General features: G+C 40.3%; 1 protein-coding gene across 1 annotated transcript in view; it reads right to left on the minus strand.

Annotated features, from left to right (window-relative positions):
- Positions 1-24,920, minus strand: part of XKR6 (XK related 6) — a gene marked incomplete at both ends in the record, with an annotated part of 271,263 nt that overhangs the window by 227,684 nt on the left and 18,659 nt on the right. The gene's annotated exons all lie outside the window — the stretch shown is intronic.

Raw genomic sequence — 24,920 nt, forward strand, 5'->3', positions numbered from 1 at the left:
TTTGACTCCACAAGAGAAATACACTACACATCTCTTCGAAAGGCTAAAATCACAACAATTCATCATACCAACTGTTGGCAAGTGTTATGGTCTGAATTGTGTGTCCTAAACTTCATAAGCTGAAGCCCTAACCCCCAGTACCTCAGAATACATGGGTCTTTAATGAGATGATTAAGTTAAAAACGAGGTTAGGGTGGGCTCTAATCCAATCTGACCTGTGTCCTTATAAGAGGAAATTTAGACACAAAAAAAGACTACAAAGAAAAGACCATGTGAAGAAGCAACACAGAGGAGCCATTTACAAGCCAAGGAGAAAGACCTCAGGAGAAAACAACCCTGCCAACACCTTGATCTTGCACTTCCACCCTCAAGAGCCACGAGAAAATTAATTTCTGTTGTGTAAGTCCCTCAGTCTATGGTATTTGGCTATGGCAGCCCTAGCAAACTGATCCAGCAAGGATATGAAGCAACAGTAATCCTCACGCAGTTCATGTTAATGCCAAATGGTATAACCACTTTGGAAAACAGTAACAATGTCTTAAAACCTTAAACATACACCTCCCATGTGATCTAGCCATTCCACAACTAGGTACTTACCACCTAAAGTAAAAGCCCAAAGACTTGTACACAAATGTTCATGGCTTATTTGTAATAGCTCCAAACTGGAAACAACCCAAGTATCCATTAACAGATGAATGGATAGACAAACTAGGGTTTCTACAATGGAATACTTCTGGGCAATAAAAGGAATGAACTATTAGTATGCACAACAGCATGGATGAATCTGAAAATAATTATGCTGAGTAAAAGAAGCCAAACAGAAACGAAAACATAGTGTATAATTTCATTAACATAAAGTTCCAGAAAAGGTATACTAATCTATAGTGAAAGAGCAGATCGGTGGTTGCCTGGTGACAGGAAGGGGTTACTAAGGTGCACAAGGAAATTATGGGCTGATAGTGATAGATATGTTGGTTATCTTAATTGTGGATCCCAAGGGTGAGGATATACATTTCAAAACATATCAAATTATACACTTCAAATGTGTGTAGTTTTCTCTAAGTCAATTATACCTCAATGAAACTGTTAAAAATCTAAACATGTGCATATTACACATTTAATACTACAAAGGAGAAATGGACATAAAATCATCCATCAATAAAGGTTTCTAATAAACTTCTTCCAGGCCTTGACAGATGGAGTAAGTACAAAAGTAAGAACACAGAAAAATATTAAGTTGAGATGAAGAGCAGTTTTAGTGACTAAAGGGTCCCCAAGGGTATTTCTGTGGTTCGGGTTTCTTGATCTAGAGGCTGCTCACATGGGAGTACTCACTTTGTCAAAATTCACTGAGCGAAAACATTAAAAAAGCCACTTGAATTCAACAAGGACTACAAATTTTGGCTACTAGATAGATTAAAAGACTGAATACTTCTTTGAAGGATATGCAAATTGGTACCTATTTAGAGTGTTTTTTTATGTTTGTATCATGAGATACAGAAATATTTAGCCTACTAAATACTAACACAAGTACAAAAGGTAAATATGTATCAAGAAGTTTACTGAAGAACTTTTTGTATTCATATGTATAATTTTTGTATTCATCAGAAATCAACTAAATATTTTCAATAAGGAATTAACAAATTATGGCACAACGTACAACACAATGGAATTCTACATATACATTTAACAAAATCAGAGCTATATATACTGATACAGGAAGGCATGCAAGATGTTAAGTTAAAATACCAAAGTGTAACATGATATGTATAGTATACTCTCATTTTTAATAAAAGTGAGTAAGAATAATATAGAGGGTCACTCAACAAACTTTTAATAGTGTTATTTCTGTGAGGGTGAAATTATGGGAAATTTTTGCTCTGTACATTTCATGTCCAGAACGGCTTCTACCTTTGAAGTAAGTATTGGCAGGTAGATTCTCAACCACTGTGCGACCAGGGAAGTCCCTTATTTAAATATTAATCATGCAGTGTGGCCACAATTTTTGCAGTTTGAGGTGTGACAGCAAAACCAGCACGAATTTCTTCCTTCTTCACAGTTTCACAAATAGATTTGTTCTTACTGAAGATCTTAGCAACCTCAGCATATGATTTTTTTTCCTTCTTTAAGTTGAGAATTTTCACCTTTTCACTTAAAGGAAGCATTTTATGGCTTCTCTTTGGTACATCCGAATTGCCAGCATCGCTACTCTTGTGCTTTGGGGCCATTACTAAGTAAAATAAGGGTCATATCCCATGAGCATAAGCCCTGGGATACCACGACAGTTGGTCTGATAACCAAGACGGCTACTGAGTGACTAACAGAAGGGATACACTGGACAAAGGGATGCTTCGTGTCCCTGGCTGTATGGCACAAGATTTCATCACTCAGAATGACATGTAATTTAAAACTCATGAACTGGGACTTCCCTGCTGGCCCAGTGGTTAAGAATATACCTGCCAATGCAGGGGACATGGGTTCGAGCCCTGGTCTGGGAAGATCCCACATGCCGCCGAGCAACTAAGCCTGTGCACCACAACTACTGAGCCTGCGCTCTAGTGCCCGTGAGCCACAACTACTGAGCCCGCATGCCACAACTACTGAGCCTGTGCGCCTAGAGCCCGTGCTCCACAAGAGAAGAAGCCACCGCAATGAGAAGCTCACGCACCACAATGAAGAGTAACCCCCGCTCGCCACAATTAGAGAAAGCCCGAGCACAGCAACGAAGACCCAACGCAGCCCAAAAAATAATTAATTAATTTTAAAGATAAATAAATAAAATAAAACTCATGAACTCACAATTGGTGTCAGAAGTAAGGGCTGTATTGGGGACTGTGCCCTCAAACCGTGCAGTTGGCTAACTCCGGGAGGGTATCAGTCAGCGTATCAGAGGGTATCAGTTTTCTTGCAAATTAAAAGAGTTTATAATGTACATGTAATCTCTTCCTTTCTGTTGGTTCCTTCTCTGACTATAAATATGGCCTATCATCCCATTCTTTAAGAGAAAATGAAAGCACACCCCCTCTGTCTTCTTTTCTCTCCACTGACTGCTTCAATCCTTCTCTTCAAGTCTTCTCAGTAAGGGAAGTTCAGAACTGAACCCTAAAATTTTCTTATCATATTCTCATAAACCTGCTATATAAAGTTTCTACTCCTCCTGGAAGGGAAAGACAAACAGGGAATACAAACGATTTCTACAGGCACAGCCTCATATTTATCTGAGCTGCAATAAGAGATGAAAACAATTAAGAATCTTCTGGCCAGGCCCGTGGTTTCATCCTGAGGCCCCCAACTACTGGCACCTGCTTCTCCAGTCTTCGACATACTCCCTGGAACTGCGCTCATTTAACAAACTTATTTTATTACTCAAAAAGAGGCTGCTTAGTTTGGCTATAGTCACCTCAGCCTTGTCTTGCTTCGGGCTTCCAAATTTTAAATAGCACTACTTAACATCTGGGCAGACTGAATTCCCTGCCCTACTAGTTAATTAAGGGTCAAGTATTCCAGAGTGGTAGTCAGATATGTTCAAAACTGAAAAGAAAAATCGTTTTTAAATCAGTATGACCAAAGACCTTATAATTTGAACATTAAAGTTTCATTAAAAAAATCAAATAAACAAGGGACACCCACCCCCTCCGAGGGAAAAAAAATGAAAGACTTCACAAGAGTCGTGTACTATCTTTAGGATACAGATCCTTAGTGGAATTCAGCATCCTTAAGTGAGATTCAGAAACTATGCACACTACCTAAAGCTTTCCACTTCTGAAAAGAGGCACATGCTGTTTGTTTTACAGCAAGTATGCAGTTTTCCACCTATTTCAGTGATTTCTCAGAGTAGAGAGTTTAATACTGAATTCTCACAAAGCACCCATCATCACCCCTTGCAGACTATTACACACGGCTAACTGGCCTCCCCACATCTGCTCACACCTCCCATCAATCTCTGCTCCACTCCACTCCACTCCAGGGTGATCTTCCCCAAAACTTAATAAAAGAATCTGATCTTCTCCCAGCAATGGCTTTCTGGAGCCTTTAGGATGAAGCCAAAATCCTTACAAGACCCTCACTCACCATGTGGCCCTAGTCACCATGTCCTGCTCTCCCCCTGCATACGTACACTTCAGCCTTCTGGGTCTGCTTGTACAGGAACCCCACTCTCCCCAGGCATGCTCCCTCCCTCATAACTGCGCCCTCTGCCTCCTACATCCTTCCCCTACGCTTCCGCCAGACTCTACCCATCCCTCAGGCTGCAGATTTCACAGTACCAAAGAGGTCTTGGCTGGCACAAACGAAGTAATAAACAGCCACACGTGCCCACATCAGACAACCCACCTCTCACAGCACCAACTACTCTTGTTCAATCTGTCTCCGCTCAACAGGAAGCTTGAGACAGAAACCATGATTTTCTTATCCCCTGCTATGTACGCGGTGCTTCTGCACATATTTTGCTGAATGAATTGAGTCTAGAAGCATAAACTATACTGACCTTAAAGGCTTCAGTCCATTATTAGTTCTAATTATATAATCTTATTAAAATTCCTTTTCAAGAATCCCTCACAAAAGAGGTTTCTTTCAAGTGAAAGTTTGTCATTAAAATACTACACAGGTTTGTAACAATAAAACCAGCATACAATTTTTGAGTATTTAAAGAGCGTACGTTTTCACTAAGGATTCAGAGTAGAAAGAATATAAACGCAAGAGTTAACGGCCGCCTAATGAAGTTTCATTTTAATTTCTGAAGTCAATTAATACCATGCCCAAAGGGCATTATAACCACAACCAAGAAACCTTTTGTTAAGCATAGGGTCAAATCTATGTTCAAACATGTGCTAAATTTTAATGCTTTTTTAAGGAATAATTTCCCTCATAAGAAGTTGATTCCTTTATAAATAGTATCTATCAGATTAGAAACTAGCGATTAACATTGTGGCCTAAGTTAAAACAAAGAAAACAGGTCACCATAAAAATTAATCCTCTTCATAGTTTATAGTTAAAATTATCTAAGACTAAAAGAAAAATGCGGGCTTCCCTGGTGGCGCAGTGGTTGACAGTCCGCCTGCCGATGCAGGGGACGCGGGTTCGTGCCCCGGTCCGGGAAAGATCCCACGTGCCGCGGAGCGGCTGGGCCCGTGAGCCTTGGCCGCTGAGCCTGCGCTCCGCAGCGGGAGAGGCCACAGCAGGGAGAGGCCCGCGTACCGCAAAAAAAAAAAAAAAAAAGAAAAGAAAAATGCCCAGCAAGGATTTCCCAAGTGTAGAACTGGCTGAATTCACTTCTAAATGAGAAACTATTTAGAACAGATAAACTACCACAGACCCCAACTTCATTTTCCCCACACCTGAAAAAAAAAATTAAGAGTGATTGCTCTGGCCAAAGCCTACAGCCCAAAGCATGAGGAAGAACTGTGGAAGTCCTCACTGTATATTTATGTTTGATCCTTTCATACATCTGTCCTATATCCTTAATGACCTCAACTAAGTTCAAGGGCATGGACTCTCTGATACATTCTCCTATCACCAGAACCTAGCAAAGAAAAGGAAGTAAATGAACACAATGAATACAGTAACAGCAAGATAGTAGGTCAGGCCACAGCCCAAATTTACCTATAAGCCAACTGTAAGTCTTACATATGTCCGATAGTTCTAAATACAATGTACGCAAGCCATTCATTACAAATTAGATTATTTACCCACTCTTTCCTGATGCCAAGTGTCAATTCGGTGTTGGATCAACCCTCCTACCTTTTGAGCGGCCTATTTCAATCACCCTCTTTCCTTCTTTACTGGCTCCTTCCTTTTATTTAAATACATTCAAGTCTCTCCCGACTTGAATAAACGTTCTCTGGACCCCATGATCTCTTCTACCTTCTAGCTCTCTCCCTCAAGTCCCTTTATATCCAAACATCTTGAGAAAGTGGTCTGCATTTCTTCACCTCCTACTCACCCCTTAGTCATACATGCATGATGTGAGTGAAGCAGTGAATTACTGAGCCATAAAACTGAAGATGAAAATAATCTGTGGACAAAACCATTACACAGTCATTTAAACAGTTCAAGATTTATAAACAGAAACGTACCCAAGTCTCTTTCCCAGCTAGAGCTTCTCCTACCACTCCCATTTTATATCTAGCCCACCTGCCTCCCACTTTAGCTATACGGTGGCAAGACCTAAACCCTCACCATGCATTTCTGCATATGTCTTGCTCCTTGGGTTCCCGCTGCTTAGAATGCTTTTCCAACCTTTTGTTCATTTAACTCTTTCTCATTCTTCAAGCCCAAACTCAAATGGCATCCCCTCTCTGTAACTTTCCCCAGCCTCTCACCCCAATAAAACTACTCCTTTAACTGTGTTCTCAAAACACTTAACTCAGACTTCCCTGATAGCAGGCAACACATCATATTCTATTTTCTTGCCTGCCTGTCTCCTCAGCTGAACTGAATTACTGGAAGGCAGAGACTGTCTTAAAGGAAAGCAAAGATCTGTGAAACCCCTAAAATTGTATGCAAAATTTCACATATCTTTTGTTTTTGGAGAGAAACTCTGTAGCAGTTATCAGTTTCTCACAGAGGCACGTGACTCCGAAGAATTTAAAAATACTTCCCCCTAAATTAGCACAGTACCTGTCACATACCAGAGACCCATTAAGTGCCTATTAAATTGTCATCAATATACAGCAGAAACTAACACAACATTGTAAAGCAATTATACTCCAATAAAGATGTTTAAAAAAAACTGTCATCAATATACTTGCAAAGTGACTGCACAGTGATGAATCTAAATATTTATTTGCGGGGAGAGAAGAAACAAATCTTGCTTACAGAATTCTAAGTAACATGTCATCACTGCCCCCTCCAGGAGGTGGAGCTTAATCCCCCCATGCACATGTGCTCACACAGTCCTTGAGGGTGGGCCGCTTAGTGACTTGCTTCCAAAGAACAGAACGGCAAAAGAGAAAAAGAGTAACATCACAGTGAAGAAACCTGGCTAACACCACCTTACTAGTGATGAAGGTTAACCTTACCCATGATGTAGTGTAGGCATCAGAGCCCCTTGATACAATGTGTCAAGAAGGGCATTTCACTCCTTCTTGAAAAAAGTCCAGTATTCTTTCCCAAAATCCATCACCTCGGGATAACCATGACAAAACCATCGGACCAACCCAAACTGAGGAACGGTCTACAAAATGCCTGACCAGTACTCCCCCAAACTGTCAGGGTCACGAAAAACAACGAAATGTTGAAACTGTCACAGCCCAAAGGAGACTAAGGAGATGTGACAGCAAAATGTAATTTGCTTCCCTGGACTGGATCCTGGAACAGAGAGAAGATACAAATAGGAAAACTGGTGAAATCCAAATGAAGTCTGGAGTTCAGTTAATGGTAACGTACACCGTTACAGTATGGTTTCTTAGTTGGGACAAACGTGCCATGATAATGTAAGGTGTTAACAACGGAAGAAGCTGGGTGAGGAGTATACGGGAACTCTCTGTGCTTTCTTTACAATTTTTCTGTAAACTTGAAATTATTCAAAAATAAAAAGCTTATTTTGTAAGAGTCTAGTTTCATCTAATTACAAACTTCTCAGATTCATAGTCTCCAAACTTCAAAGAACTATTAGCTAACACATCAGTTGTCCAATCTCCACTAAGTTACATTAGACATGCCATAAGGGGTGTTTTACTCAAACCAAAGCAAAAATCTGTCAAGTCAATTATAATTATGAAAATTAGAAATTACAACTTAGAACTTAGTGATTGGCATCTATTTCTTGATAATGAAGCTTCAAATGTGTAATTGGTGACATTTAAAATCTGAACCATTCAACTCTCTACATTCAAGCATTCACAATGCACTACAACACAATGAGTGGGGAAAGACAGACCAACAAACAATAATAAATGGTTAGATGCCACGACAGGGGATACCGGGTGCGATGGGAGCACAGAGCAGGAGCACTGGACTGTCTGAGGGCGAGTAAAATGGACGGATCAGGAAAAGTTAAGTTACAATGAGATCTGAAGGATGGGAAGCACTTGCCAAGAGAATGTGGATTGAGTGTACCAGGCAAAGGGAACAGCCTACACAAAGACCTACAAGTGAGAGAACATGGCCAGTTGTTCAGTATGGCTTCAGCCTAAAGTGCTAAGCAGGACATGACAAGCAATGAGGCAGCTCAGTTTTTCACTCTGCTTTTGGGAGTTGTGCCTAGAAGCTTGGCCTAGAGTTTCTTTAGCTTCCCCAACAATTCTGAAGCAGCTTAAAACCTTTGTATTTAGTTAATTATTTGCCATAAAGACTGACCAACAAAACTGCTCTTATGAAGACAGTTAGCCTCCACACCGTAACATTCAACAAAAACTTAGCGTTTAACCACAGGTCTCTGTGCTCAATCCTATCTACACAATTATCTTTCTCCCCAGTATGTGCAAAAAGACAAAGAAGGCAGGTTTATAAAATGTATAGATGGCAAAAAGTGGGCAGACATTGCTAACACAATGTTTTAAGTCCTACACTTATGCTCAAATGTATCAATTACACAAACACAGGTAGAGATGAACCAGGAGAAAAGGAAGGAATGGAGGGAAACAATAATTACCACCACTCTAATCTCACCATACTGACACAAGCCAAATATATAAAATAAACCTCTCAAGCCTTCCCCTTCCTGCATCAGAGGCCCCACCTGACAGTAGAACATATGGCTAAAAGTGTGGAGTTGTGAGGCCAAACTGCAGGGTGCTGAAGCCCCACTCCACTACTAACTGGCTCTAGGACACTAGGCATATTACTTAGCCTCTGTGTGCCTCAGTTTCCTGCCTTGTGAAATGTGGATATTACCAGTCCCTATCTAATGAGTCAGTGTGACGTTTAAATGTAGTTAATACACTATTAACCATCACTGTGAGCTATTATTAATAGGCACTATATATCGATACTACCCAAAGTGTATGTTCTCTGTGCCCTCACTGAATGGCCAGCCTGTTCTCTCCTCCCTCAAGAAAGTATGTCAGAGAGTAACAACCATTATCTTGAATCTACTTGATCTACTCCGTATGATTTAAGTAAGTCATTCTCAAATCTTAGTTTACTAATGATAATATATTCTGTACACAGTAATAACCACACTTCAGTGTGTTACAACATCTAGGAGAAATGCTGATCTAGACTGTGACAGAAATGGATAACTGCCTACCTCACACTGCCCCACCTCACCTCTTGCTAACAAAACCCTGGTTTTGTTTGGATATCAGTTGGCCATGCACTTTAAGGGGGATTGGGCCCAACTCCACTCTCTGGACCAGCAGCACTGGCATCACCCACAAACTTGTGAAAAATGCAAATTCTCAGTCCCCAATCCAAATGTACTAAATCAAAAAATCTAGGGATAAAGCCCACCAATCTGTGTTTAAGTTCTCCAGGTCATTCTGGTGCACACAAGTTTGAGAATCATTGACCAAGAACCACTGAGCTAATAATGGTAACTTCTAACTCTTGTCAGTGATTGGTTTAGGAATGGGCATGTGACAATTCTGACCTAAGAGGGTTACTTCGGGAAATTCTGCTTATTCTTAAAAATGAACACACATACACACACACACACTAAAGAACACAAAGAAGGGACCTTCTCTCTTCTAGCCTCTAAATGTTGTTGACTAGAGGTTTGATGTTTAGAACTTCTGCGGCCATCCTGTAACTCTGAGAGGGTAAGCCAAGTCTATCTGCCACACTGGGTCCTTGATATAATCAAGGTGAAAAAAATAACCAATTGTGAATCTACTCTTCCATGAGACCTCCTGCTATTTGAGATAATGTTTCATCAAATATAAGATACAGCAGTGGTAGAATGCATCACTATTTTATAAGTCATCAAGGAAGGGGGGTGCTGTCAACTACACTGACATGCTATTCACCTAAATGTTCAAAATGTCTCAATTTCAGGAATGTTCAGATATGAAGAAAAGGTACATCTCCCAACTGAAAACAGTAAATTCCTTATTGTTTAAGCCAAATAAGAAGAGGTTTCCTGTTGCTTACTGCTATAAAAACATCGTAATTGTTTTAAAAGGATATTATTTTCAATTCTGGGTCTTCACTAAGACACAGAATACATGAAAGATGGGCAAGAATAATGGTGCGGAATTTTGAAATACAAAGTAAGAGAAAGTAAAATACTTAGACTGAGAAAAGAAAGTTTAGAAGAGGGCATCATGACTGTCCTCAAATACCTGAAGGGCTGGAATATTGAAAAAGGATTAGACCTTATCCAGATAAAGCTGGGAAAGGCAGATTTTAACCTAAGGAATGAAATCTACCAATGGAAGAGTTGTCTTAAAAAATGGTCCATGCGCTCCAGCAGAAACATAACAATTACTTGAAAAACTAAGTGTATGATTCCTGTACTTGTTGAGAAGGTAGATCTGAATACCTCCAAGGACCCTTTCAACTATAAGATTCTAAAATACTAGAATATAGCAAAGGTAAGAAAACTCATTAAAACACAAAATCAAATCAAAACTGCCAATAGGACCTGATCTAGGCAGAGTACCTAGGAGAAATTAAATTCAAGAAATCAAGGTATCTTTGGGGGGTGGAATTCACAACCCTTGCAGGGTTATAAGATGACTACAGCAGCTCTAAGCATCAAATCAACAAGCAACAACATCTACAGGCTAGAAGAAAGAAGGTCCCTTCTTTATGTTCATTTTTAAAAACAAAGACTTTCAAAGATCTACCCACTTCCGATCTAAACTCCTGTGGCTGGGATTTAAAGTTAACTCTCCACCACCACCTACCTTGACACAGCTTCCACTCCAAAAGGAGTCTACTCAGTGTCCACATCCCAAGCTATCCATAACCCTCCCCTAAACCCACCTCAGCCTAATTCCTGTCTAGTGCCTTTGTTCAGGATGTCCCTACAAACCTAGGATGGCATTAACCCTTTTGCCCATCTGAAATTTGCAAAACTTGAAAAGTGCAACCAAAATACCCAGTCCCACGGTTAGGATGGACCCCGTGATTCTTCTGCCAGTAACTGCCAACAACTCCCATAATGCACAGCACAACTCCCTCTAGACTGAGACTGCACTTACTCAAGAGGGCAAGACTTAGCACCTGACTGTTCTTTCAGATGTTTTTATTTTTCCAATTATAATGTAAACACATTCAGGGGCCCCCACAGTTCTTTACAATGTTGGGAGCATTTTAAGCCCTTAATAAACCTTACTGATTAGTCAATCACTTTAGAAACTACAACAGATCTTTCAGGAGTTTAATATTTAATATATTTATATAATGGTAAATTTATTAAACTATATCATCAAGTTTATATAATGGTAAATTTATTAAACTATATCATATCCTCTATATCAACTATATCATCAAGTACCTGTGACTCAAAATTCTGGTTGGCTGAACTAACAAAGAAGGAAAGTAAAGAATAAAGGGCCTTTGTAAAAGGGAATTGTACTTAGTTATCCAGGTCACGGCAAATACATGAAGCTGAATAAATGAAAAGGAAAAAGAAAGCAAACTACAGAAGGATCAATCTCATCTTATCCTACTCTGCAGAATGTCATATCTGAAAAGTAATCCAACTCCATCATTTTTTATATATAAAAATAGTGACTCAGAAAAATTAAGTGATATGCCCAAGGTTAAAAAAAAAAAAAAAAGCTCCTTTCTAAAAATTTTCCAAGTCAGGAAACTTCCTAATTGTAAAAGAAAACTAAAAAAGGAAGCCTCTAGAGTGTTTTAAAAGAATGAACAGAGAAATGAATCCAAGAGTTAAGGTACAAAAAGTTGAGGGAGGGAGGGAAAAGCAGGTAATACAAGTGGACTGTATTAAATTAAATAGGAATATATATGCCTACCACATAGTAAACCCCAAAAAAAAAGTCTCCTTCTCCTAGTCCATAAGATATCCTGAACTCTCTGAAGCTTTATGGCCTTAATATTCTAAATGGTGAATAAAGATTCACCAAGGTCATGACTTAAAGTAGAATGCTCCTGACCAATTGTGGAAGGGGAAAAAAATCCTATTTTTTTTACTATAATCAGGTAGTACATAGTTTCACTTCAAATTTCACTTAAAGGCAGCTAAATTAGAATCTGAAAATGGTTTTATACTGACACTGTGACAGTGAAAATTTACAGAACATACTTTCTTCTCCACAAACTACAATATAAGAAACTCATTTTATTTGTTTGTTTTTGGCTTATATAAAAGTGTGACTTTAGACTTTCCAAAATTTTTAAGACATTACAAAAGGCCTATTGATTAACCCAGTGAGGCACTGAACTTCAAAGTTTTAAGGTGATCTGTCTGACTGACACTTGGGATCCAGAAAAAGAACTCTGTAATGAACCAGAAACCACTACCCATTTACTTAGATGTCACATCCAACGGCCAAGTGCTAGCAGAACTCCGTAGGACAAACATGTAAAACCTCAGAGACATTTTTATGCATTCACCAGTGATCTCATTCTCAGCCCAGCTAATCTGTTTGGACCATGGGCCTCCAAAAATATCACTTTAGGAAAAAGGAAACAGTTCTTCTTTAAAGAGAAACGGTTTATTTTACCCAATTTGTTTCCCCTTACATGAAAACAAGGAGAATAGAACCCTTTACTAATACAATACCAAACCAAACCCAAGTGATCATAACCTAAAATTATTTTCTAATAAAACCAAGGACATTTAAAATGATCAAGAAATAAACAAATGGGCTTCCCTGGTGGCTCAGTGGTTGAGAGTCCGCCTGCCGATGTAGGGGACACGGGTTTGTGCCCCGGTCCAGGAAGATGCCACATGCCGTGGAGCGGCTAGGCCCATGAGCCATGGCTGCTGAGCCTGTGTGTCCAGAGCCTGTGCTCCGCAATAGGAGAGGCCACAACAGTGAGAGGACCGCATACCGCAAAAAAAAAAAAAAAAGAAAAAAAGAAATCAACAAATAATTTAGAAATTGTTAGAACACATTAAATCATACTTTGTGAGGGTCAGTCCTAATAATTACCATTCTTTGAAACTTTTTAAAAAATAGTTTTTTAAAAAAAATACAGTGCTGGGGCTTCCCTGGTGGCACAGTGGTTGAGAATCTGCCTGCTAATGCAGGGGACACGGGTTCGAGCCCTGGTCTGGGAGGATCCCACATGCCACGGAGCAACTAGGCCCATGAGCCACAACTACTGAGCCTGCACGTCTGGAGCCTGTGCTCCTCAACAAGAGAGGCCACGATAGTGAGAGGCCCGTGCACCGCGATGAAGAGTGGCCCCCGCTTGCCACAACTAGAGAAAGCCCTTGCACAGAAACAAAGACCCAACACAGCAAAAATAAATAAATTAATTAATAAACTCCTACCCCCAACACCTTAAAAAAAAAAAATACAGTGCTTTTAAAAATACAGTTGCATATAAAGTATAAGCACTGCACAGCATTTATTACCCAAGATAATGTATTACAAAGCCTATTTCCATATGCACTTAATTCTAATAAATAATTACTGTTGCAGGAAAAATGTGACTGGCACATCAGAGACTTTGCCTTTTTTATGTTTCCACTGTCATTTTCTGAGTTCTCACCTAGTATAAAGAGCTCAAAAAATACACCCAAATCTGCATGTACCATGTCTTAACTTGGTCACACAACTAACTATGTCCTGCATCTACTGGAGATAGACATCCATGATAAAATTAAGTTCCATAATAAAATCTGAGGGCAAAACTCTAAAAACGCATAGTGAGTAACAAAATACATGAATACTGAATTTGGTAGTGGTACTTATTCGGGTGGGATAGAATACATATGATTTTGTTGTTTACATGGTCTGTTACTCATTTTTTTTAGTTTCTGACATCACCACCACTTCTGTAGTACTTATTTTGTGCTAGGCACTGCCTCAGCACTTTAGATACATTAACTCACTTCTTTTACCTATGTTACCTCATTTCACAGTTGAGGAACTGAGGCAGAGAGAGTTCACTGATGTCCAAGGCACCCACAGTCACAGAGTTAAATGAAGGGTTTAAATTTTACTTCGTTCTAAATCTTCTCTGCTGTCCCTGGCCCAGCTCTCCCTGAAAAATGCATGCAAAACAAAAGGACAAACAAACATAAAAAAGACAACCCTGGGACTTCCCTGGCGGTCCAGTGGTTAAGACTCTGCACTTCCACTGCAGGGGTGGTGGCTGTGATCCCTGGTCTGGGAACTCAGATCCCACATGCTACGTGGCACCGGGATCGGGGAGCGCGGTGGGAGACAGCCCTCCCTCAGCCCCACGGTTCTGGTAGGTTACAGACACGTGTTTCTGAACAGTAACGTGAAGGTAAGTGTCTGGAGGAGCGACGCTCATCTCAGGTCCCCCCTCACCATCTCCCCTCTAAAATGAGAAGCATGCGCGTGACCAAGCCGGCACTACTTCCTACTTGCTCCCCTACTGAGTTGGCCTATTCACAGCCAGAAAGCCAACCTTCCCGCAGGCTTCCACTTCAATTCCGGCACACGAGTGAGGTTTGAAAGTGCCTCAAGCAGAGCCAACCGTTCTCTGATCCTTTACAATATCAAACTCTGCAATTGTGTGTCATAGCAGCCGTGCCAGAATGAGGGCAATTACTCGAGGCACCTGCTAGACTTCTCCCTTTTCTCCACCCCTGGTGTTCAGCCTCTTTTCCCAGCACTTACTCAGAGCTGTCGTTAGCCTTTTCCCCTTGGTTTTTACCGCTCCTACATTTATGTTATTCTAAGTCTTCTCCCTTATGGATTCCTACGGGGAAAATGAAAGGTTTGAGAGGAAAAGTAAAAATAATAAAATGAAATGAAATGAAATGAAAATTCAAGAGAGTCTTGTTTTAAGTCACTGTTTTCAAAAGGTATATGGCTTTGTTCCTTTCAAATAAACCAAGCATCAAAACATAAGGAATATATGGCCCAAGTATACTAAATAAATACACACATATATGCCACAAAAGTCAGGGTCATCTTTCGTTCTTAAGATCCCTCCTTGTTTTCTATCCACTAGTTTCTAACTACACTGCTCTTCTCTAGTCACATAATCAACTATTTCTTAAAATCCATTTGTCAGATATGAAACATTAGAAACAACATCAGCCTTGGACCTCTGTGACGTGGCTCCTAGATCACCACCATCACTTACTTATGAAACATTTTAATGTCATTAAAGTTTTGTTTACCTCCCCAATGGGGTGTTCAAAGGAGATAATGTGTCACGAAAGAACTAGAGGTGCCACAAGGGTTAGGACATACCTTCAGTCCAAAAAAAATCCCCTGAAGCAACACGTATAGTAAGTAATCCAACCTTTCCCTTGGTAATTACTGTCTTAAGCAGAGAAGTGCAGACCCACTAACTCTTATGCTTTTGTGGAGAATTTGAACCAAATTACATTTCAAGTTGAAGCTTCGATGAGCAAAGTGAGGGGCAATGAGGTACAGCTGGGAAGACGGCAAGCCGTCTACGGTCACAGCAAGCTTCAGGTTCACTTCATACAAACCATAACTGTTTTCTATTTTTTTCCCCAACTCAGTCTTCAGAATAAAGGCAACGAGTTAACTCCTAAGTAACTCCTAAGTAACACTCCTGAAAAATTAACAATGAATTCCAATCCAGTATTAAAATGACTGATCAGGGACAAAAGTAGACAAAGAAGAGCAGAAAAACATTATATATTCTTGCATCCAAGGGCCTCAAATTTTTGTCCAAATGGTCATTTTTAGTTCATGTATAATGCTAGAATTTGTCTTCTTCTGAATACACTCTGTGTTATACTGTCTCATGTTACATAAGAGGGCAGTAAGGTCTTCAAAAGCCACACGCAGTGGTCACTGTCTAATGTTTTGCCAAATGATGCCGTATTTGCAAGCTGATTATAAATGCATACTATCTACCAACTAGATAAAAAAACATTCTAGCTATATTTCAGTTTTGCCAGTAGATGCATAACTATAAAACAATAAATCAAATCATATTTACCACTGCCTTGGGTTATTTCAGAGGTGCATTTAAGCAGAGGGGAAAAAATCCAAAAATATGGCCTTAAGCTACAAAGATCACACCGCACCAAACCTTATTAAAATCTTATACGTAGGGCTTCCCTGGTGGTGCAGTGGCTAAGAGTCCGCCTGCCAATGCAAGGGACATGGGTTCGAACCCTGGTCCAGGAAGATCCCACATGTCGCAGAGCAAATAAGCCCATGTGCCACAACTACTGAGCCTGTGCTCTAGAGCCCACGAGCCACAACTACTGAGCCCACGTGCAACAACTACTGAAGCCCATGTGCGTAGAGCCCATGCTCTGCAATAAGAGAAGCCACCGCAATGAGAAGCCCGCACACCACAAAGAAGAGTAGTCCCTGCTCGCCACAACTAGAGAAAGCCTGCGCGCAGCAACAAAGATCCAACGCAGCTGAAAATAAATAAATAAAATAAATAAATTTTAAAAAAATCTTATACGTAGTACTTACTATTTATTTAATCTTATATTTGATAGGAAAAAACATTAACACTACTATTCAGTCAACAACAATACTGAAAATAGAGTAACAGAAACTGTAGTGATTGCCAGGGAGACAAGCAAGCCAATTAAATAGGCAAAGGACTTCAACAGACATTTCCCCAAAGAAGATATACAAATGGACAACAAGCAAGCTCGACATCATCAGTCATTAGGGAAATGTAAATCAAAACCACAGTGAGATACCTTCACACCCACCAGGATGAATTTAATGAAAAAAACAAGGAAAGTAACAAGTGTTGGCAAAGATGTGGAGAAACTGGAACGCTTGTTCATCAGCTGCTGAGGAAAACAGTTGGCAGTTACTCAAAAAGTTAAACACAGAATTACCATATGATCCTGCAATTCCACACCTATACCCAAAAGTGAGAGAAGGGATTCAAACAGTTATTTGTACACCAGTGTTCACAGCAGCATTATTTGCAAAAGCCAAACAGTGCAAACAATCCAAATGTCCATCAATGGATGAACAGATAAACAAAAAGTAATATATATCCATACAATGGAATATTTTCCAGTTTTAAAAAGGAATGAAATTCTGATACATGCTACAAGACAGATGAACCTCAAAAACATGCTAAGTGAAATAAGCCAGACACAAAAGGACAAATGTATGATCCCACTTATATCAGGTATCTAGAATAGGCAAAGTAGAACAGGGGCTTGGGAAGGAAGCAATGGGGCATTGTTGAATAGGTACAGAGTTTCTGTTTGGGAAGACGGAAAAGTTCTGGAGACGGATGGTGATGATTATTACACAACATTGTAAACGTACTTAATATTACTGAATTACACTTTAAAAATGGTTAAAACAGTAAGTTTTAAGCATATTTTACCACAATGATAAAAATCTTAAATGGAATATTTTATGTTAAGTATTTTACCACTCTATTTTTTCAATATAGAAAGAGGAAGCAAGAAAATAAAGTCTATGTGATCTCACAGATGTGTGTAATAAAATTTCTCCTGTATAGACATAAAAATGAAGTCTGCAGCTTCTAGTTGGATCTGATATTAGGTCTGGGTTAGTAACTAGTACCCCAGGATAGCCTTAATAAACAAGGGTGACTTCAGCTCCTGATTATTAGATAATATCTGTACTGAACAAAAAATACAGTGCGCTTGCTACCCTATGCAATAACTCAAAATGTTAAACACAGGATTATCATAGAACCCAGCAAGTCCACTCCTAGGTACATGTCCAACAGAAATAAAAACAGCCCACACAAAAAACCTGCACACAAATTTTAACCGCACTATTTGTTAATCAAATAGGAGAAACAACCCAAACGTCCATCAACTAATAAATGGATAAACAAAATGTAGTATATCCATACAGCTGGATATTATTCAGCCATAAGAAGGAATGAAGTACTGATACAGGCTACCGCAGGGATGAACCTTGAAACTTTATGTAAGAGTCAAAGAAGCCATTCAGAAAAAAGTACACATTGTATGATTCCATTTATATGAAATGTCCAGAATAGGCAACTACTCCGTAGAGACAGTAGGTCAGTGGTTCCCAGGGGTTGCAGGAAAGGGAGAAGGAGGAGTGGCTACAACGGGTTGGGGTTTCTTTTCGGAGGGATGAAAATGTTCTAAAATTAAATTGTGGTGATGGTTGTACAACTCTGTGAATACACTAAAAACACAGAATTAAACACTTCAAATGGGTAAATTTTATGCTGTGAATATATCTAACGCTGCTAAAAATAACTGTTGCCAGTCAACATTCTGATCATCATCTCAAGCGCTAAAGCAAAATCTCAGAGGGGAAGAACAATAGCATCTGAACACACAGGACATTCAACTCTTGTTTGTTTTTTTAAGTCTTTGCCATGTTAGGAAATATTCCTAGGTTTGAATAATTTAAATGATATTCTATTCTATCACCCTTCACAATGGCTACTCCAACTTAAGGATTTAGATGAGCAACGTTGAATTCTTGACTCTAACTGGTTAAGAAATTACCAAAAAAAACAAGAGAACAAGAAAATACTTTGTCCTCTTTACATACATTGTTCTTGAGTTCCTGAAGTCTATTTTGTCATAGATGTAACGTGCTTTGTCAGGTGAAGGGACAGACTGCATAAAGAAGAAAGGATGGGGCTTCCCTAGTGGCGCAGTGGTTGAGAGTCCGCCTGCCGATGCAGAGGACGCAGGTTCGTGCCCCAGTCTGGGAAGATCCCACATGCCGCGGAGCGGCTGGGCCCGTGAGCCATGGCCGCTGAGCCTGCGCATCCGGAGCCTGTGCTCCACAACGGGAGAGGCCATGACAGTGAGAGGCCCGCGTACCGCAAAAAAAAAAAAAGAAGAAAGGATGTGCTGGAGTACAGGCCACCAAAGAAATCAACTGAACACCGGGCACCTCAGAAAAAAAAAAATGCCATTAAGAATTCTGCTGGTACTAGAATTAAGGACATGTATATACATACACAGATGTGCACACACACATACAGAAACCAAGCTAATTCAAAAAATGGCTGAGAGAAAAAAAGAAAAATCAGCCCAGGAAATATTGCCTGTTTCACTACTAATTACCAGAGGTTAAGGAGCTGCATCCCTCAAAATACCATTCCTTCGCTAAGGCACATACTTTAGGTCAGGTTACCCATCATCAGGGGGGTTTCCCTCCACATTTTGCATCCACACAAGTACGTTTTCTCAACAATAACTTCTCATGGCGATCACATGATTATCACAGTGGCACTGACCTCCCTGTTCTGAGTGCTTTGACACATTCATGCCTGCCCCCCAAATAAAATGAGTTTGGTTTACTGTAATGGGATGATTAATATAGAAAGGAGAGTAGGGTTTTTTTCCCCTTTTTTTAACCACAGAAGAAGCTTCCCCATAAATCAATTTTAAACTGCAAAGCTTTTCTTTTCCTTTGCTCCATGGCTGTCTCCAGATATGTTTGCCTACTCAGCAGGAGCAAAAGCCAGAAAGCATGCAGGCCCCAAAGAAAAACACCAAGAATAAAACACTACAGAAGACTCATGGGGGAAAACATTTACTTTAACAAGCGAAACCAGAAGGAGGATTCCTGCAAGTCTTCGCAAGAGTGGGATTGTTTCAAGTCATAGATTTAATTAATGATACCAACTTTCTCATCTGCTATTTAAGTCATTAACATATCTGTAATTTCCGTTTGCCTCATTTGGGGACCAAAAGGTATGATTTTAAGATATAACAGCTTCCAGAGAACGGAGGTGTGTTTCCAAAAGATGGCACAACATTGAGAGAACGTGATTCTGGAGCCAGACTAGCTAAATTCAAACCTGGCACTAAGCTGTCTGACGTTGGGCCACACACGTCTCTGTGCTTCCATTTGCGTGTCTGTAAAATGAATGGGGACAAGAGTACTCACCTCACAGGGTTGCCGCGAGGACTCAGTAAGATGTATGGAAGCGCTTAATGCCTCGCCCGTGGGAGACTCTCAACATAAGTCAGTTGTTGTGATGGTGGTTATTCCAAATATGAGTAAGTTCCTGAACAGTGATCCTTCCTGCCCACTTCTCTGTTGAAGCAGGATTTTCCTTTATTCAACCCACCTCCACCAGTCCCTTAATGCCCCTGCGGCCTCCAGAGAACTAATGTGTGATCGCTCTTATCAACAGCAATCAATGTGGTTATGACACGACCACAAGTCACCACTCGAAGAATTCCGCTCAGATATCACTCTGATAGTTAGTTGCTGGGACATAGGGGAAAAAAAAGGTGGGGGGAGGGAGGGTGAATGTGGCACCTTTCTGCTGTTGGTGACTGGGGATGAGGGGAGCTCTTTCACATTTTTTTACAGATATCAGTATTTTCGTCTGACTTGTTTACAATATATTTTTTGTTTAGAACATACTAAGTTTCAATAAACACTATAAAAAATTCACTTTCAAATTAAAACAACTACTGGTCAGGTACAATTCAAAACATTTCTATAAATTCTATCCTACATGTCATTCTTCTTAAGGATCTAAGGGAACAAAATAACTACAGCTGTCAATGATCTCCTCTCAGTGAATGACAAACCAAGAGGGGACCTGAAATTGCATTAGGAGAACAGGCAGAGGTTCCAGACACGTCCTCTCTACGGGTAAGCCACTCCTCTCTACCCGTAAGCCACTCCTCTCTCTACCAGATGGCAAGTGACACTCCAACAAAACCCACATATTTAAAACACGTGTAGAAATGTTTATTGTACGTTCCCTTCCAAAGCAGCTGCTCAAAAGAATGTACTTGTGCCGCAATAAGGAAATCAAAGTATATGTCCAACTAATGAAATCTTTTACAAGCGGAGCACTGCAGACTCCAACACTAGTAGCTGCCAGCTGCCGCCTAAATACTATTTTCCAACATCTTCTGAAGGCTAGTAGTTACTCAAATAGATTTTTTTAAAGAAAATGAATGCAAAATATTGTAATTATTAGAAGATTATTATAATTAGACATTCTGTTCTTTCCTTTGATTCAAAGAACAAAGTGGCTCTGACTGTAGCAAAGAACACACATGCCTTCCCTTGGTGGCTCATTAATCCACTGAGAGGTTACACTGCCTTACGTCGTGGAGACCCTGCCCTGAGCACTGCTCCAAACCAACTCCAGCTCTCACCTGAGATCTCCTGACAAGTCCTACAGCTCTCTTCAGTAACTCGTTCCTCAAGATCCAGGGAAGCAAAAGAGAAAGGACAACCAAAGGATCTTTTCACTTTCTCAAACGCCCCCAATCCACATTCTGGATAGGAGAATATTTAACTAAAATTCCAAAGTAAGTTAGAATTACCAGGATCCCCCTACGCCCTTTCTAAAACAGGTAAGTGAAAATTTATTTTACAAAAATGCAGGAGGAAAAAAAGGAAATAGAAAGCATTTACAAGATCTGTTCCTCAGATCCCTCTGTAGTAGGTTCTAAAAAAATTTTTTTTGATTCTGATTATCTACTTGAAGATAATTATTTCATTTTGAAAGCAACTTATGATTTTTAAACCCTGTTCACTATGCTTCCCTCTCCTACCAGATCAATGACACCTCAACATCATCACTATACCTCCCGCAGTGTCAACAGTACCAACCGTGCTACTCGGCATTTTTCGTGATCTTTTCTTGACTGTGCAAATAGCATAATGCAAGTACAAAAACACAGGCTTGCAAGCTTATCCTTGTCAAAGAATTAGAGGAATGCTGATTTGCATTTAAAGCCTGACAAATTAATACTAATTTCTGACCTCTGAGACAGACTGCCTCACACACTATTCTGTGAGTGTAAAACTCATTTTACAAGTTCCCAACCTGTGTGCCGAGTGTTCCCAAACGGACATTATCACTGTTTTACACAAGCACTTCTACAAGTTATCCAACTTCAAAAAACTGAAGCATCTCACAGTTGAAATAAACCTGAGAAATGACCTAGTCCAACTGACCAGCATATGCCTATATCCTGCTTTGATGCTTATAATAATTTTAAGGTTGGTATAAATAGGTACTATCATTTCCAGTTTATAGAATCAGAAACTGCGGGTGAGCTGAGTAAATGGCCTAACAAAACAGATAAGTGAGGATCGAACATATTTACTACGTCAAGAATAAATTCCCCTCCAAAGAACACTTAAGCATGTTATTGATGCTTCAAAGGGCAAAAAATGGTTCAAAATACTGGTAAACTGGTGTTTTTATTACAATGTCCCTTTATTTCTAAAATAAATATATATACTTTTTAAAAAATTATGTCAAGCTAAATTTCATATTAAACTGTTTTCCGAAGCATTAAGATACTGCCCCACAGTGCTCCCTGCCACCCCAAAATCCAAGGACTATTGAAAAATCTGGGTGAGAAGCAGATGAGGTCCACTTGAGGCACCCACAGCACTGCACCCGCTGGCACTCAGACCCACAGCGATCAGGGCACCTTAATAAAGCACGAGCATCCCACTGAAAGAAAACCCCCGCAAAGCCTCTAGATCAGAGTGAGAGACCTCCCCTGGCCATCTTCCTGGTTACTATTCTTAGACATCTCAACACTGGGCAAAGCCTGGCACCACTGGCAGCAAGATGTTACTGCTGGCAGCGTGATGGACTCCAGCTGCTCCACTGACAGCCACTTTCACCGTGGCCAAGACTATGAGAAGATAGACGGAGATGGGGAGAGGGCAACTCCCACAGAGCCAGCAGGCCACGTGTGCCAGACGCTACGCCAACATCGACTCATCCAAACCTTGAAAACCCTACCTTGGAGGTAGAGTTCTCACTCCACTGAGGGGCAAACCAAGGCTCTGAGAACTCAGCAATCTGTTCCAAAACCTAAGCCTATGGCACTACGGAACTGAGAAAAATGTGTTATCTGCAGGGTTCAAGTGATGCATAAGGAAGCCCCACGGTATTTCCATTTGTTACAGTGTGACATGAGGTGGAACAGGATGTATAACATCACACAGAACAGTCCAGCTCAAAGACCCTCGCTTATCCCGTGGCAAAGCTGTAGTTTTACCTTTTTCATAAGCTTCATTACAGCATATTTTCACAAACACATAATTTCCTCGTTTGAAGGGTTACTATACCCAGTCAAACTGCCTTCATTTTTAGTCAGAGTGACGTTGGGTCAACCACGAAAGAGAATTTCCAAACCCACTAGGTTAAAGAAAAAATCGTGGATGTTACGGGTTGAACTGTGTCTCCCAAAGAAACATGTGAAGTCCTAACTAACCCCAGGATCTCAGAACGTGACCTTATTTGGAAACAGGGTAGTTGCAGAGGTAATAAGTGAAGATAGAGTCATACTAGAGTAGGCTGGGCCTTAGGCCAATACGACTGGTATCCTTTTAAGAAAAGGAAAATTTAGACACAGACACAGAGAGAAGGACGCCACATGACAACAGAGGCAGATACGAAGTTATGCAGCTGCAAGCCAAGGAATGCCATGGACTGACAGCCACCACCAGAAGCTAGGAAGGGGCAAGGGAGGGTTCTAGCCAGGGTCTCAGAGGGATCACGGCCCTCTGGCACCTTGGTTTCAGACTTCTGGTCTCCAGAACTGTTGAGAATAAATTTCTGTTGTTTTAAGCCACCCCACTGGTTACACTTTGTCACAGCAGCCTTAGGAGGAAACTAATACAATGGGCTGATGTACACTCCAAGGTACTGCCCAACAGAGGCCTCTCTGACATAGAAAGCCTGAAATCTGAGGTCCTTCTTAACTGTAAGCTACACAGAACTGATCCCATCACACCTGGTTTTATAACAGAGATGAGAGCTGACTACAGCACAGAGAGCAGGGTACCGAGCCACAGAGGCCAGGTGGAAGCCAGGTCTTCCACCCAACAGGCAGAAGTAGTAGGAAACCGTCCTACAGAGAGACAGGGTACCCTAATGAACACCATTACAGGCAGAATTACCAAAAACAGACCACAGATATGTATTCCAGTCAAATCAGTAATTTCACATGCTCAACAAGGAATTAGTCTCCTCCAGTCTAATCTTTCAAAAGTTTATCAGCTCTGGGATCGAGTGACCTGTAACAACCTCAAGGATTAATAATATAATATTATGAAACTTTGAAAATTACAAATGGGCCCCCCAAATTAGTATATTAAAAATGGATTACTTCATTACATAGTCTTACTTATGTGGCTTCAGGTGGTCATCAGGCAGTTAGGGAAGAGTACAACGTGAATTCCAATCAAAAAGGAACTTGTTATACACACACATTAAAGTTGAGAAAAAAAGGACACAAAATATCCCAACCATGGAGAAATCACTTTAAAAAATACCAAGTTTTTAAGTACAAACATCTGAGAGGTTAGAAAAAAATAAGAAATGGGAGAGGAGCTTGGATCAAACAAAAAACTTCTAGTTTTACTGTAATTTTGGCTGTAAATAGGAGTGAGACAAAGCACTTACAGACAGTTGTTAAAGTACCAAGTGAACTCTTCCTCTGCTCTTTAATTCTCCAATTTTTGACTGGTTTTGGTTCTGCCTGAGCCTACAGGAGACCAGTCGCCCACAGAACAGGCATCTAGCTAGAGAAGACACATCTAAGGTTAACAGCTGGACTACAAGTTGACAGATGCCTCCTTTATGAAAAGCAAGTAACTCATTATTAATCTACCAATTCCCACCTGGACTTTAGCTACCACACATAGAAAACAGACTTAAATAAACCTCTACATACTTCCAGTTTGTGTAACATTTCCCAGGCAAGAGATTAAAACCACCGCCTGAAACAACCAGACCCTGGGAAATGGTCACCAGCAAACGTCTCCCCAAATTGCTAAGGCTGTTTCCAAGGTTGCAATAGAGACAAGGTTGCACGGAGACAAACAATAAAGAGCATGAGAAGAGTTTGGTTGAAACAGTGCTGTAAGAATGTTGCATTATGAAAATGGGATAGTGGAGTAATGAGGTAATGAAAC

Source organism: Hyperoodon ampullatus (assembly GCF_949752795.1).
Source record: "Hyperoodon ampullatus genome assembly, chromosome: 6".
Lineage (NCBI taxonomy): Eukaryota > Metazoa > Chordata > Mammalia > Artiodactyla > Ziphiidae > Hyperoodon > Hyperoodon ampullatus.